This window comes from Arachis ipaensis, chromosome B9 (genome assembly GCF_059453495.1).
Source record: "Arachis ipaensis isolate K30076 ecotype BB chromosome B9, ASM5945349v1, whole genome shotgun sequence".
NCBI classification, from domain to species: Eukaryota; Viridiplantae; Streptophyta; class Magnoliopsida; order Fabales; family Fabaceae; genus Arachis; species Arachis ipaensis.
The window spans coordinates 152,999,887-153,015,436 of record NC_142444.1 but is presented as its reverse complement, the minus strand read 5'-3'; the positions used below and the strand labels follow the sequence as shown (position 1 = coordinate 153,015,436).

General features: G+C 34.8%; 2 pseudogenes; both read right to left on the bottom strand.

Moving 5' to 3' along the window:
- Positions 1–1,996: 1,996 nt before the first annotated feature.
- LOC148546836 (uncharacterized) lies at positions 1,997–2,716 on the bottom strand (annotated as a pseudogene).
- Positions 2,717–8,839: 6,123 nt separating this feature from the next.
- Positions 8,840–9,317, bottom strand: LOC148546835 (putative lipid-transfer protein DIR1 pseudogene; annotated as a pseudogene).
- Positions 9,318–15,550: the final 6,233 nt, after the last annotated feature.

Genomic DNA, 15,550 nt, shown 5'->3' with positions numbered 1-15,550 from the left:
AGAGGCTAAGAAGATCCGAAGGGAAGCACAACATTACACTTTGGTGAGAAATATCCTCTACAGAAGGGGGATATCAACACCATTACTAAAATGTGTACCGACCTCAAAAACCACCGAAGTGTTGGAAGAAGTCCACAGTGGGATCTGCGGAAATCATCTCGGAGCAAGGTCACTAGCCAGGAAGTGATCCGAGCTGGATTCTACTGGCCGACCTTGCAGAAAGATGCGACCGAATTTGTGAAAAAGTGTCAACCATGCCAGATGCATGCAAATTTCCACGTGGCTCCCCTGGAGGAGCTCATCAGCATCACTTTTCCATGGCCCTTTGCGAAATGGGGAATGGATTTATTAGGTCCTTTTCCCCAGGCGCCAGGATAAGTCAAATACCTGATAGTGGGAATAGATTACTTCACAAAATGGATAGAAGCAGAACCATTAGCCACCATCACCTCACAAAGAAGTCGGAGGTTCCTCTACAAAAATATCATCACAAGGTATGGGATACCTCATTCCATTACTACAGATAATGAAACCCAATTCACCGACTCTACCTTTAGAAGCCTAGTAGCCAGTATGAAGATCAAACACCAGTTCACCTCGGTGGAACACCCGCAAGCCAATGGGCAAGCCGAGGCAGCCAACAAAGTCATACTGGCAGGGCTAAAGAAAAAATTACAAGATGCAAAAGGAGCCTGGGCCGAAGAGCTCCCACAAGTGCTATGGGCTTACAGGACAACCCCCCAATCCGCAACTGGAGAAACACCCTTCCGACTAGTCTATGGCATAGAAGCCATGATCCCAATAGAAGTCAACGAACAAAGCCCAAGAGTGATTCTCCATGACGAGATCGGAAACATACAGGGGCATAAAGAGGAGCTCGACTTGCTCCCCGAAGTCAGAAGAAGCCCAGATAAGAGAAGCAGCGTTGAAACAAAGGATGACTACAAGATACAACAAGAAAGTCATTCGAAGATCATTCACCCCAAGTGACTTAGTCTTGATCAGAAACAACATTGGAGTCAACAAATCAGGAGAAGGAAAGCTCGCTGCAAACTGGAAAGGACCGTACAAAATCAATGAGGTCTTAGGAAAAGACTATTATAAAGTGACCGACTTGAACGGCACCGAGTTACCAAAGTCGTGGCATGCTTGTAATATAAAAAGGTACTACAGTTAAAAGCGAACTCTACTCCCTGATGTACTCTTTTCCCAACTTCATGATTTTTTCCCAAAATCAAAGGGTTTTTTCTGGAGAAGGGTTTTTAACGAGGCATCATAGTAGAGACTAAGGGAAATAGATTGTCAAAAACTCTAAGTAGCAGTAAGGTACCTCCCCAATTAATGAAAGATCTTTTTCATATATGTCTCTTACAAAATTCCTTTTTTTTATTGTTTTCTATTCCTTTCTATGAAACGCGCCGACTTAAGCTCGACAAAACGTAAAAATCCCATGACCGACCTAGATGGTCGTCAGGATGAAACGACGAGGTACAAGTCGGCGTAAAGAGGTTATACAAGTTGATCATGATAAACTCGAAAACATCCTGACTTATAAGTCGGAATGAGAAACCGAGTAAAACAAAAATGAATCACGAAAATAGCCTAAGTCATAAAAACTCAATAAAACGAAATTGAGTACTAGGAATAACCAAAAAGAGATAGGAAAAAACCTAAGAAAAGATTAAAAAGCTGCCCTAAAGATCCTTAAAATAAAAAGGTTCAGAAAGGCAGACAAAGCCAAAGAAAATGTTTTTCCAGAAAAGATCAAAGGGAAGTTCGAAATCAGAGAAGCATGCACGCATAAGGTAACTTAGACCCTTAGTCAAAAAAGGGTATTTTCCGAAACTCAAAACCCTTATCCAAAAAAGGGTACTTATAAATATTTTGTTTACGGCCTTAAAAGGCCAAAAGAGATTGTTCAATCACCATCAACACAAACAAAGAAAGAGTTTAAAAAAGGGGGACCCACAGGCCGGGCCCCATATAGCCAACAAAATTATTTTTTAGGAAGGAGCGTAGACGGATCACCATCACCAGAGCCAGGAGGAACACCACCAGGGCCGGGAAGAGAGGCATCCATAGGAGATGAAGAGGAAGTCGGAGGAACTGTGGAGGAACTCGGGGCATCCTTAGAGCGAGGAGGGGACTCTATAATCCTTTGCCCCCGAGTCTTCAAATCTGACTCGGAAATAATCTCGGGGACAGGGGGATCCACAATGGCACCATCGATGACAACCTTATCGGGATCTAAAGGAGAGAGGTCCAAGTCTGGAGCAATGACTCTGACCTACTCCTTAAAGATCCTCCAAGCCTCCTCAGCGCCATCAGCAATAGAGTCCTCCAACTCGGCGTATGCCTTCCGAGAATTTAGCAGATCATTTTTCACAGACACAAGATCATTAAACAAACTTTGATAGCTATCTTGTGCTGTCTTCCTCAAACCAACCTCCATGTTGCATTGGGCTTGCAACTTCCTCTCCCTCTCCCGGAGGTTATCTCTCTCCTCCCTCAGCTTGGCGACTTCCTCCTTCAACTTCCCCTCATGCTCCTGATATATGAGAAGCCTTTCCTCCAGCTCTTCGACCCTCGAGGTCATCCCTAAAGAGCTGAGATGAGCCTTCTCGAAAATATCTAAGAGTTTGCAACAAACCCCCGCCGCCTTAAGGCTCTCCTCAACCAGAGTGGTAAGGTGGCGCCGAACAGAAACATCATCCATGCTTATACGAACATTGGGATAGATGTTCTTTCGGACGAATGCAAGAGCATCCGCCTTCACCTCACCAGAAGAGCCAGACTCTAAGGTCTTGCGCTTCTTATTCTCTGGCTCAGGAGAAGGTCGAGCAGAGGGGGGCGGCTGAGAGAAAGTTGAAGAAGAAATTACAATAGGCTGAGAGGGAGTCCCAACGTTCCGAGGAGGAGGAGGAGGAGAGATAACCGCCCTGGCGCCACCAGTCCTGGCGCGAGATCTTGCTTTAGCCTCCTGGACCCTTTGGTAAGACTCCTGAGCGTTTGCCTTTGCCATCTCTGAAAGGACAATAACAGATAGATCAAACAAGTCGGAAAAGTCAGTCAGACAAGTCGGAAATCTAACAAACAAATAAAAACTACCTAGCTGTGCCTGGACAAAGGTCGGAGACCCCTGGAGAAACTTTTTTGTGTCCAAGTATGGGGCCCTCCCCCACACTTCTCGGAGGAACCCCACAATGGCTGCTTCTACCTCATCCAGGTCATCCAGACCATATTTCTCGCAGGGGGAGGCCTCCAGCCAGTATAAAGGAAATCGGGGAGAAGAATTATCATCCAGATAAAAGGGATGGTGACCCTCTACGGCTTGAACTTTGAAAAAATAATTTTTAAAGTCATGGAAGGATTCATCAAAAAGGGTAAAAACTCTCCGACCCTGTATGGCTCAGAAAGACACCCATTGTTGCTTATTGTTTAGCCCACTGAAGGGTTTGGTCATATGGAAGAGATAGAAAAAAATCTTCAAAGAAGTCGGAAACTCCAAAGCCTGGCTAATAAATTGGTAAGTTTTCAAAAAACCCCAAGAATTGGGGTGAAGCTGGGTAGGGGCAACTCGGCAGTGATGCAAAACAGATATCTCAAAGTTTGAAAAAAGAAGGAAAACACCCAAACGGGTGATCATGCACTCATACATAAAGAAAAAATGAGGGGCCGCCTCATTGACCCTCCCAAAGCAAACCCGGTCTTCAGGACCCGGGACTACCAATTCATACTTCGGCTCGTCATCCTCAGAAGTACAAATTCTGTGGTGAGTGTGAAGGTGGGTGATAAACTCAGTATCAACCGAGGGTTCCTCCCCTAGGACCGTGACATCAACCCATTGAGAAAGGATATCTACGGAAGCCATTTCTTTTTCTTAAAAAGGTAGCAAAAACCTACAAGGGAAAAAGAAAAGGGAAAATAAAAAACACGGCCTCTAAAGGAGGAAGTACGGAACTGAAGTCTACAAACCAACCTATCTACAAAATGAAGGCATGCAAATAAAAAAGCATGTTACAAAAAGAACTAACCTTTATCCGAAAATGAGGGTTGAAGAAAACGAAAGCCTTCGAAAATGCAAAAATGCAGCACGAACGAATGAAGGGGAAATTTGAAAAATCGCAGAAACGAAACAATGAAAGAAAGGGAAAGTATTTATAAGTACGTTAGGGGCACAATGGTAAAAACGGAGCAGTCATTAATGAAAATGCACCGTTACCAAGACCATCAATCCCTACGCACATCCCTAACGGACACGACGCTTGATTAGACGTAACTGTCAGAACCAAAAGGTCACAAAAGTCACGTCGGTTTCGAAACATCACGTCGGTCACAACCCCGAGTAGTATACTCGAACCCAAATCCTAAAGAGAAATTGGGCTCGAGTAGGGGCACTGTTCATATCCTGACCCAACGATTAAGGCCCAGGGTCCAAGTAAAAAGGCCCAACCCAAAGGGTTGACCTCACCTTTCACCAGATCAGCCACTACAAAGTCGGTACTCGTCTCGACTTGCTCTAAGGAAGTCGGGAATGAGGGTTAGCTGGCAGATAAGCACTCATTTGAATGAGTAACTGCCCCTAGAATCTCTCTAACCACTTCCACGAGCCATATCTTAACTTCCCTAAGATAAAGGGACGGTTAACACCCTAGAAAAGTGGCACTACTCCAACGGTGGTTATTGGATCACCACTATAAATACACTGACACCCCTCAGGTATCTCTAAGTTCCAATACTCTCTAGATCTGTTAACACCTTTGCTGACTTAGGCATCGGAGTGTCTTTGCAGGTACCACCCCCCATTCTTTCACGCGTACAGGTCGGACGGAGTGCACCGAGTTGCAGACCCACCTGAAAGCCTCCTCCTTCGTACGTCTGGGCCAACCAACGCCATCCAGCCCATTAATCTCCGGTTACCCACCGCAACATTGGCGCCGTTGCCGGGGACCCGAGAGATCTACCAGTGATGGCGGACAGATCCCCTGAGGAGGGTCATGTGGAAACAGATTCTGAACAAGAGAATCTGGATACCGGAAATAATGACGCGGACCTAACCCTCCATCAGGAAACCAACGATCAACACAAAGAAGGAACCTCCGGAGTCAAAACCCCGAAGGTGAATTCTTCTGAAGGCCGTGAGTCAGAGAAAGACGGACAGTCCCACGCAACTGAGCTTATGGGATTAGTTCATGTCCACCAAAGTCGTTTGGAACAACTAGAACAGGAACGGGAGCGACAAAGGGAGATAGAAAAGCACTTAAGAGAGGAGATGAATCGACGAAAAGAGTTAGAGGAAAAACTCTTAAAGTTAGAATCCTCCCTCAAAGGTCGGAACTCCCGTGATAGTAGAGAAGAATCGCCCCTAGGAGGGGAAGATCCTTTTAGTGAGGACATAATGAGGGCAAAAGTTCTGAGAAACTTTAGAAGCCCCGATATGGACCTCTACGACGGAACCACTGATCCAAAGCATCATCTGAGCAACTTTAAAATTCGAATGTATCTGGCTGATGCTTCTGATGCTACGCGATGCAAAGCTTTTCCGACAACCTTGTCAAAAGCAGCGATGAAGTGGTTCGACAGCCTCCCCCCGAGGTCGGTTACCAGTTTTGAAGACCTCTCAAGAAAATTCTTGATGAGGTTCTCTATCCAGAAAGACAAAGTAAAACATGCACCAAGCCTCCTGGGAATAAAACAGGAGGTTGGAGAAACCTTACGAGCCTATATGGAAAGGTTCAACAAAGCATGTTTAGAGATTCAAGACCTGCCCACCGAGGCAGTCATAATGGGGTTAGTCAATGGGCTCAGAGAAGGTCCCTTCTCACAGTCCATATCCAAAAGACATCCCATCTCTCTAAGTGATGTACAGGAAAGAGCTGAAAAGTACATCAACATGGAGGAAAATGCTAAGTTAAGAGACCTGAGTTGGCGACCTGGGCACCCTCCCTCAACAAAAGAGAGAGAGAGGAAAACCAAGAAGAAGGAAGAACTCGGCCTCGATAGACCAAGAAAATATCACTCTTATACTCCTCTGAAAGTTTCTATAGTAGATGTATACAGAGAGATTTGTAACACCGAAAGGCTGCCACCCCCAGACCCATTAAAAATAAAAAAGGGGGGAGCCGCAGCGACTACTGTGAGTACCATAAAATATATGGTCACTCCACAAATGACTGTTACGATCTCAAAAATGTGATAGAAAAGCTGGCGAGGGAAGGTCGGCTTGACAGATATCTCATAGAAAGGTCGGACAGTCATGGGAAGAGAAAGCGAGATGATATGGATAGAAGAGACCTACCACCGCAAACTCCGGAGAGACATATCCATATGATCTCACGGGGGTTCGCAGACCCACCTGAAAGCCTCCTCCTTCGTACGTCTGGGCCAACCAACGCCATCCAGCCCATTAATCTCCGGTTACCCACCGTAACAGTATTTATTATTAAATAGCAAATCAAAGAGTGAGTACTCACTCTTTTTAATAATAACCAATGGGAGAAGACATGGAAGAAGAGGTTATAAAGGTAATAAAACGAAGCTATGACCATAGACAAGACTATTCAAAATTGTTTCTTGCAACATGCATTATACAGTGAGGTTTCAAAAGAGGTGTTTATTATGAATCTCGTTGATGAAGGATTAATACAATCAACGAGTATGGAAAAAATATTTGTCCAGGGTAAGCAATATTAGCTAAACTCGAGAGCCATTCATTGATATATTGGGTCTCGGTTTTTGGTTCTAATCATGGCTCGCATGGGAGATGGCAAGTCATATTATGAAGGGAAGGTTCATGCTGAGATGTAAGAAAAGGTTAGATAATATCCCTGAGATGTAGGAGTGGGCACCACAGTTGGAGAAAGTTTTATTGATGGGCAATGGTATAGAAGAAATTCCAGAGGGCACATCACTAGAGTGTCAGCAGTTGTCCACCTTGAATTTTAGTAACAATATGAGTGAGTACTCACCTTTTTATTTGCTATTATTAAACTCATTCTTTGATTTGCTATTTAATAATAAATACAAATAAAAAATTTATTATCTGCATATTTATATTTTTTAAATTATAGTGTGAAATAATAAATTAAATTTTTTTATTTATAATATTATTTAAATAGTATATAGCATTAATTATTTATTTTATAATTATTTTTTTAGATAAATATTAGTTTTACTATTTGTTTTTATATTCAATGTAAACCGCTATAGCCTCTAGCAGTCTACGCACGAAGTCCTATGCACATAAATCACTACTGAGCGGTTTATGACCAACCCCAAATAAACAGAAACCGCGACAGGCTCTAGCGGTTTCTGTGCTGCCACATTTGAACGTAATCCGCGATTGGCAGCAGCGGATTATGTGTTTATGTAAACCGCTACTATAGATATATGAAATAATGTATTTGCATCTTCATTTTGAAAACAATGTAATTGCGTAATTTTAAAGGTGTAACAATTTATTTATGTAAATTGCCCTAATTTTTAATATTATAAAATTTTTTGTATAATAATTAATTTTAATGAATAAAGAATATGTTTTATATTAATTATTTAAGAATAAAAAATTCTGTTGCCATTTAAAGTATTGTGTATTAAATTATTATTATTTAAAATATTTATTTATGTACTAGAATATTCTATATTTATTAGAGTCCATCAATGCTCTTCTTTTATATTAGTCTTTAATTTTTATCTAATAAAATCTAATAATCTATATAAATATGACACATCCAATAAATACATAATTATTGTGCTCATTTTAGATATACTCGACATATTTATTGAGATATGCACTAATTCATTATCCAAAACTTGGTTTAGTTTATTTATAGTTAATTGTGAAATTTCGTCCCCATAAATTTAATGAAATTTTGATAATTGTCACTATGAAATTCGCTAACAACAATATTTATCTAAGTGTAAACTTTTTAAAAATTAAATAAAAATTATATATGACAACACTTTTTTTGTTTCTCATTAAACAAAGCCATGGTGTCAATAACCTATGATTGAAATGACATAATTTTTTCGTACTCATAAAAAAAAGTTACAAGATGAAACTTTATTTTTAATTTAAAAAAAAATAAAGGAAATGACGTGTGCTAATGTATTCATATTCTTAATGGGAGCCACTTAGATAAAGATGTCAAAAACGTCTTTTTCAAAGATATTTTTTAAAAATTAAAATTTAACATATATAATCAATTAAATTGTATTATTTTTATTAAAATTAGACTGGACAAATTAATTTAGTAAAAAAAATAATAAATTAAATTTTAAACCGGTATAAATTAATATTTTTTATAAAAAATTACTATAATATCCCTATTATAAAACACAACTAAAATATTCCTATATATATATATATTAAAAACTTTAAATTCTAACCCTATAACGATAAAAAAGAAAATGGCTAAAATTTAGAATTCTCAAAATTCTAACCCTATATATATATATATATAAAATAAGAATATTTTAATCATTTTATATAATAGAAATATTATAGTCATTTTTTATAAAAATAATATTAATTTAAATAAATTCAAATTTTGATTCACTATTTTTCAGTCAAATTAATTTATCTGACCTAATTTTGATAAAAATAACATAATTTAAATAATTAAATGTGTTAAATTTTAATTATTAAAAAATATCTTAAAAAAAAGACGTTTTTTTACGTCTTTATGATAGCATCCCATTTTTAATTAGTGGATATGGACACTAAATAATACTATTTTAAAGCGTAATTAAAATTGGAACGATGACATAGGATGAAAGAAAAGAAAGAAAAAAAGGTGAGGAAGGGAGAGGCGGACAAAAATTGAGGGCGAGAAGGGAATTAATGAAAGCAATAATCCATTGTTATTACTGTATTTTAGAATAGTTAAGTTTACAGATAGGCGATACATTTGGTAGTAATTAATAATCATTTGATAGCATTATTATTAGAATTAATTAACATTGAGGGTCAGGAAGGTGGCACTTTTGAGGGAGCTGCATGGCGAGTTTTGGATCAATTCCCAAAGATGGCAACAAGGGAGAATCCTTGAATGTGCAAAGGCACTTCAAGTCCGCCTTTGACAGCACCGAGCAGCACTCTTTCGTCGGCGGCAGAGGATTTGGCGGTGTCACGGCCGGCTTGCACGGCATCAAATCTCCAATTGACACGTTGCACATCGACGGCAGCTCCCCCATGCAACCATGAAGCACTGCAACCACAGTTAATGCCATTATTGATAGTGCCACCATCCTCATCTTCTTCTTCTTCTTCTCACTCTCTCACTCTCTCACTCAGTTTAAAGTGTGAATGTGAAACACTGCTGGTGCTTTGCAGTTATATCGGCGCAGAATTGATTGCAGTCGGCAAAAGCAGCCTTGTCTTTGGGATTGTTTTACGCAGATTTTCATTGTCGTATCTCTGATCATGGCGTCATTATATCTTGTTTCTTTGTGTATCTTTCTGCATTATTTCCGCAGTCTCACTTTCTTTTTTACGAATAATAATGAAATATTACATTAATAATGAAGATAATTTTGGATGTTGATTCTAAAGTTGTCATCAATTTGTGCCAGAGAGAACATGTGAATCTTAGCATACTAACCACCTTTTAGTGGATGCTATTAAATCTCCTCTTGCAATAAATTGGAGTGTTCAACCTGCTCAGCCAGAAAAAAATATCTTTATTGATGGAGTGGCAAATTATAGATACTAGACTACTAATTTTACAATTTTTTGGATTATTGTTTTCAATTTTAAGATGATTTAATTATGAAAGATCATGAGAAAAATTAACGATTAACGATATTTTTTTAAATTTACTTTTAAAAGATATTTGTTTCAAATAGATTATAAAACATTTCTATAAGAGAATATAAGACTTTATTAATTTATTTTTTACTCAATTTTATTATAAACTCAATAGACAAAGCTCAACAAAAGGATGATATTTTTTTATAGGAGGCTACTTAGATAAAGACGCCTAAAACGTCTTTTTTTTAAAGATGTTTTCATATTGTGTTTTAATTGGTTTCTTTATAATTTATTCGGTTATTCTCATCACATATTATTAAATTCCTCAAAAGATTTTCTTTCCAAAAACAATAACAAAATATTTAATTTAGACTAAAACAAAAAAAATAATAGATTAACTATTAGATTTTTTTAAAAGATTATTTACATAAAAAAATATATCACGTTCATCAAAATATATATATATATATATATATATATATATAAAACAAGCTTTTAAAATTTTTATAAATAAAAAATAATTAATTTTTATTCGTATAATATATAAAACAATTACTATATTATTATTATATTATAGATTAAAATTTACTAATTTAAATTTTTTTTTATTTTAATATAAACATTAGAAATAAATAAATTTTTTATAACAAGATGTAATGTAACAAAATATATATAATATTAATTAGTTTTTAAAAAATTCTGAAAAGATAATTTTTTTTCTAATAAAGTGTTATTAAAAAATTAACATTATAAAAACTAATTTCAACCAATATGATATAATAGGTTATTAAATATATTTAATACAAAACACATTGAATATAAATTTTTATTGAGTTTAAATTTTAAATAATTTTTAATTGAATTTTGAATATTTTTATTTTAAAGAGTTAGAATATTTTAACATTATTTTTTTGTATCTTTTTAATTGAGTCTTTGATTTTTTAAATTATAAACCGTATTTATAATTAAGAGTAATGTTTTAACACCACCAATTAGTCACACGTATAAAAATACAAGAACAATTCTATTGTTATAATTATAATCTAACTTTATAAGCAATACAATACAATGAAACTATATATAAGTAATATAACTAAATTTTATCTATATCTATAGTCACATTTCATAAATAATATAATTAAATTATATTTATGTTTATAATCAAAATATGAATAAAAATACAAAAAATTATCAGGATAGTTAATTTTTTTCGTTTATAATTTTTTTATTATTTTTGTTGTGAAAAGTTTAATTATTTTAATAATTAATTATTTTTTAAAAAAGATAATTGAATAACACAAAAAAGTCTTATTAAGAGTAATTTATTTATATATGATTAAAAAATAATTGAATAATTATATACGGTAAAAAATTAATATTATTAAAAAATAAAAATAAAATTTATTTTAAAATTAAAAATAAAATTAAAAATCATGTTTTTTTTTCTTTTTTCCAAAATTTATCTACGAGTAATTCTATAAATATTTTATGATGAATAAAAATATTAAACTTGTACTAAAATTTATTCTAATAAAATTTATTTTTATTCAACTAAACGTTAAATAAACTATTGAAAAGAATTTTGTTTTCTCCATTAGAGAAGAATGATAAGCTTCCATACTTCTATTATGTTATGGCAATAATTTGGCCTGTTATTTTTTTATGTACATAATAATAATAATAATAATAATAATAATAATAATAATAATAATAATAATAATAATAATAATAATAATAAAGTATATCACAGTAAAAAAGGAAGCACGTCACCAAATAATTTATCATCCGAATTATATATAAATCAAATTGATAATATGAGGGCTAACACTATAAAAATCGATAATAAGGTTAGGGACTTACAAAATCTTTCTTAAGATCATAGAAAAAAAAACATTTATATTTGTGTGATATATAAAACAATTATCATATTATTATTATTATTATTATTATTATTATTATTATTATTATTATTATTATTATTATTATTATTATTATTATTACTACATTATATATATATATATATATAGGCAAAAAAAGTCCAACTGTTTTAAAGTAAATTTTTTTTAATATTTGATTAAATGTTCTTGTATTTAGTACTTTTTTTTAGCACTTCCTCTTAGTTAAAAATATAATCATTATAATTTTTTAGTTATTATTACTAGGGGCGTTTACAGATGGGATATGACTGAAATTTCGATCCAATCCGCACTAAACTCATTAGATCAAATTCGATATTCGCACTTTTTATGTTTGGATCAGATATCAAATATATCCATAAAATAAAAAATATTAAAAAAATTTATTTTTATAAAAAAGTCAATAATTTTTTTTGTTTACTTTTTTAAACATATTTACTTCTATCTGATCAGAGTGTGGATCCGATTCGATCCAATCCGATCATCTTACAGATCAGATCATATCTTCAAACTACATATCAGATACGGATAAATACTGTGAATTTATATGTATATGATCTAATCTATGAACACCCCTAACTACTACTATAGGTTCATTATTGCAAAAGAATGCTTCTTTTATTATAAACCATTATTAGATCTTAATTACCATTAAAACAACTTAATTGTCAACAAAGAGATAATACTTATTGGTCTCTGAAATTATGTTCGTATTTGAATCCATAGTTGTAAAAACCGAACTGGATCGGCTGGTTCGACCGAAAAGCTAGTGAACCGGACTAGAATTGAACTCTAGTTCGATTCGGTTTACTCTTTGGACCGTTTAACGAATAAAACCGGTATGAACCGGTAAGAACCGGTGCAAACCAGTCTAACCAAACTGGTCTGCTTGAAAAATTTTTTAAAATGTCTCCACAAGATCTCGAACCAAGAACCTTGGAGCAAAAGCAACCTCTACTTGCCACTTAGCCATTGCACTTCTAAGTATTATATTTGACAAATATTAATTATATAGTATACATAAATATCTAATTTAATTTAATTTTTATTTTTTCTATTTTTAAAATTAATTATATTTTAATTATATACCATTATTAATATAAATATAAATTTCACTAAAAATTTATTAATTTAATTGATCAATTTTATTGCTAGTATTGTGATTAAGGTTATTTGTTTTGATGTTAGTGTTAAAATCTACTGATATTATAGTTAGATGATAGGCTTTGTGAATTAATTATTTTTTTTATTGTGTCAAAATAAGATACTATTGTAGTATTAAAATTTTATGATTTTTTTATATTAGTTATTTTTAGAAGTTGAGACTTGATTCTTCATAAAATGTTAGTGAAGATATGTATTTCAAATTTTAATTTTAAGTTTTTAACTATTTTATATTTTATATTTACGTGAGACCGATTTTATCGGTTCAACCAGTGATTTATCGGTTGAACCAATAAACCAGTGAACCGGTAGCTTGACCGGTTCGATCACTGGTTCGGTTCTAACAACTATGTTTCAATCTAATTTCAAAAATTTCGATTTACTCAATTTAGTCTCCCAACTTAATAGTTATGACTCACATTGGTTCCTAATCTTATTGTTGTCACTGTCTCACAAAATCGTTAACGACATGCTGAGATGGACTAACGACTGTTACATTATACATTCTAGCGACTGTTTGATGTGACAATTGAAATTTTTTTTACCTTATTCTTTTTTAACTAAACACTTAAAACCCTAATATGAGTCACGGGTACCTAAGTTAAAAAATCAAACTAAGTAAATTAAAACTTTAAAAATCAGATTAAAGCTCGAATACAACTTCAAAACAGAACTTTAACTTATGTAGTGATTAATTTAAATGAGAATCAAATAAATCAAAATTCAGCATAAGTTTTATCAATGTTTTCAAATTCAAAATTTCTATACCAAAATTAACTAGGATTTTTCTTTAAATTAAAAATTTAATGAAATAGTGACTTTAATTATCTTAACCAATATCCTAATTAATTACTTTTATGTCTTAAAAAAACTGTATATGAGAAGAAAATAATTAATTTGTCTACTTTAATAAATAGTTATTTTACTAAAATGAAAGAAACTATTTTTTTTAGAATTTTATAAGAACTAATTAATATTATATATATTTTGTTACACTACATTTAGTTATAAACATTTTATTTATTTCTATTGCTTATACTAAAAATAAAAAGAAAATTTAAATTAGTGAATCTTAATATATAATATAATAATAATATAATAATTATTTTATATATTATACGAATATAAATTAATTATTTTTTTATTTATAAAAATTTTAAGAACTTGTTATATATATATATATATATATATATATATATATATATATTTTAATGAATGTGATATATTTTTTTATGTAAATAATCTTTTAAAAAAATCTAATAGTTAATTTATTATCTTTTTTATTTTAGTCCAAATTAAATGTTTTTTATTGTTTCTGGAAAGAAAATCTTTTGAGGAATTTAATAATATGTGACGAGGAACACGGAATAAATTATACAGAAAATAATTAAAACACAACATAAAAACATCTTTAAAAAAAGACGTTTTAGGCGTCTTTATCTGAGTGGTCTCCTTTTCTATATTGTCAAAAGTTTTGTGAATCTCTATATTATTTCTGCCTTTGGTGTTATACAAAAATATCGAAAAAAGCCTAATTGAAATAGTTAAAATTGAAGGTTGTCATCTTTTAAAAGGGATAAGTATTGTTTTGGTCCCTTACGTTGAGGGTCGGAATCGAACCCATCCCCGATCTAATTTTCGATTGAGAATCGTCCTTTACGTTTTTTTTTTTCGTATTAAAATCGTCCTTTTTAATTTTTATTCCTAAACTACCCTTCCTTTTTAATAAAATTTAAAAAAAAAAAAAAAAAACACCCAGCTCACCCCACCCCTCCGGTCTCCCCTTCCCCCCTCCCCCCTCCCCCACCCTCCGGTCTCCCCTTCCCACCACCATCCACCCGCACCCCCACCCCCGGTCTCTCCCTCCCTGTCTCCCCTTCCCCCCACCCCCCACCCCCCGGTCTCCCCTTCCCACCACCCCCACCCCCACCCCCACCCCTCCCCCTCACTGCCTCCCCCTTCCCCCCACCCAGCGTCCCCACCCGTCCCCTCCCCCGCCCCCTCCCCGTCTGCCCTTCCCCCCACCTCCACCTCCACCTCCACCTCCACATAGAGAAGCAGAAACAGAAAATCAATAAAGCATAAACAGAAAGCAACAATTCAGAAATCAACAGCAAACAATTCAGTCATCAATTAACAAACTTCTTCCATCAACAGCAAACAATTCAGAAATCAAGAAATTCAGAAATAAAAAAAACCAACAACTCAAAACCAACAATGATTCAACAAATCAAGAAGCAGAAGAAGCAGAAGACGAAGCAGCGAAGCAAGAAGCAAAGGCGGCGAGCAGCAGCGGCGAGGCGGCGACCAGCAGCGGAGCGGAAGCCGACGACGACGAGGAGGTCACGGCGGTGACCTCCCTGTTTCTCCCCCCTTCTTTCTCTCTCTACCCCCGGTAGCGTGGTGAGGACGACGGCGGCAGCGCGACGAGGACGCGGTGGTGATGAAGACGCGGCGGCTCCAAGCCCGTGACCCCCTCACTCGCGATCCATCTCTCTTCGTGGTTCTGCTCACCATGGCACGACGCAAATGGTGCGATGGTGGTTCTGCTCCCTCCCCGGCGCCATCCCCCTCCCCCCCTTCCCTTCCCTTCCCTTGCCCTCCCCTACCCCTGCACCTTCGTATACCCCCCCACCCACGCGTTTTCTTCCCCCTCCCCTCCCCAAACACGCGTTTTGTTTATTTTTTAATTTAATATATTTTATTATTAAAATAGGAA